This window comes from Myotis brandtii, unplaced genomic scaffold (assembly GCF_000412655.1).
Source record: "Myotis brandtii unplaced genomic scaffold, ASM41265v1 scaffold406, whole genome shotgun sequence".
NCBI lineage: Eukaryota > Metazoa > Chordata > Mammalia > Chiroptera > Vespertilionidae > Myotis > Myotis brandtii.
This window is the reverse complement of record NW_005365599.1, coordinates 1,230,358-1,232,743: the sequence shown is the minus strand read 5'-3', so window position 1 is coordinate 1,232,743 and position 2,386 is coordinate 1,230,358.

The window sequence follows — 2,386 nt, the reverse complement described above, 5'->3', positions numbered from 1 at the left end:
TGTAATACTCTTTGTAATACTTCAAGCAATAAAAAAAGAGTACCAAAATACATTAAAAAAAACTTCTGGAAGATATCAGGGAAGAGATTGATAGCAATACAATCATAGCAGAAGACTTTAATATCCCATTATTATCACTAGATAAAATCCTCTAGACAAAAAAATCAACAATGAAACAGCAATCCTAAAAGACTCACTAGATCAGATGGACTTAATCGACATCTTCAGAACATTCCATCTCAAAGCTACAGAATATACATTCTTCTCAAGTGCACATGAGACATTTTCAAAGATAGACCACATACTGGGATGCATGAAAATCTCTCCAAATTGAAGAAGATTGAAGTCATATCAAGCATATTCTCAGATCACAATGGCATAATATTAGAAATAAACTACAATAAGAACAATCACAAAAATTCAAATAGTTGGAGGCTGAATAGCATGCTATTAAACAATGATTGAGCTACCAAAGAGATCAAAGAAATAAAAAACATCCTGGAAACAAATAACAATGAAAAAACAACAATCCAAAATCTATGGGACCCAGTGAAAGCTGTCCTGAGAGGGAAGTTCATAGCATTACAAGCCTAACTCAAAAAAAAAAAAAAGAAAGAAAGGATAGAGGTGAAATAACAACAGACCCCACAGAAATACGAAGAATCTTAAAAAAATTTCTATGAGCAACTCTATTCCAACAAACTGGTCAACCTAGAGGAAATGGACATATTCCTAGAAAAATATGACCTTCCAAAACTCAATCAGGAAGAATTAAAAAATCTGAATAGGCAGATAACTATGGAGATAAATTGATGAAGCAGTCATCAGAAAGCTTCCAGCAAACAAAAGCCCAGGACCAGATGGCTTCTCAGGGGAGTTTTACCAAACTTTCAAGGAAGAACTAAAACCTATCCTCCTCAGACTACTACAAAAAATTCAAGAGGAAGGAACACTTCCAAGCTCATTCTATGAAGCCAGCATCACCCTAATACCAAAACCAGGTAAAGACAACACAATGAAAGAGAATTACAGGCCAATATCCCTCATGAACATAGATGCCAAAATTTCAACAAAATTCTAGCAAATTGAATCCAGCATTGCATTAGAAAGATCATACACCATGACCAAGTGGGATTTATTTCAGGGATGTAAGGATAGTACAACATCTGTAAATCAATAAACATGATACACCACATAAACAAATTGAGAAACAAAAATCACATAATCATATCAATTGATGCAGAAAAGGCATTTGACAAAATCCACTACCTTTTCCTGATAAAAATTCTCAGCCAGTGGGAATTGAGGGATCATATCTGAATATAACAAAAGCCATAAATGTCAAACCTACAGCCAACATCATACTCAATGGGCAAAAACTAAAACTATTTCCCCTAAGAACAGGAACAAGACAGGGATGCCCACTCTCACCACTCCTGTTCGACATAGTACTGGAAGTACTAGCCATTGCGTAAATCATTTTCTTGAGATATCAATGTTTATTGCATGTAACATTATTATATTTTAAATCATTTTCTTGAGATATCAATGTTTATTGCATGTAACATTATTATATTTTAAATCATTTTCTTGAGATATCAATGTTTATTGCATGTAACATTATTATATTTTAAATCATTTTCTTGAGATATCAATGTTTATTGCATGTAACATTATTATATTTTAAATCATTTTCTTGAGATATCAATGTTTATTGCATGTAACATTATTATATTTAAGATCGTTTTTCTTGAAATATTAAGGTTTATTTTATGTAACATTATATTTAAGATCTTTTTTCTTAAAATAAAAATAACTGAAAAAATAAAATAATACAATGAGTAATAAATAATAATACAAGAAAAAAAACTACTAGAATTAATAAATGAATTCGGCAATGTAGCAGGATACAAAATTAACACCCAGAAATCTATGTCTTCTTTATGCACCAATAATGAACTCACAGAAAGAGAAACTAAAAAAACAATCCCATTTACCATTGCAACAAAAAAATTAAGATACCTGGGAATAAATTCAACCAAGGAGGTAAAGGATCTGTACTCAAAAAGTTACAGGACGCTGAAAAAAGAGATAGAGGAAGACACAAACAAATGGAAGAATATACCATGTTCATGGATTGGTAGAATCAACATCATTAAAATGTCCATAATGCCCTAGCTGGTTTGGCTCACTGGATAGAGCGTCGGCCTGGGGACTGAAGGCTCCCAGGTTCAATTCCAGTCAAGGGCATGTACCTTGGTTGCAGGCACATCCCCAGTAGGGGGTGTGCAGGAGGCAGCTGATCGATGCTTCTCTCTCATCGATGTTTCTAACTCTCTATCCCTCTCCCTTCCTCTCTGTAAAAAATCAATAAAATATATTTTTT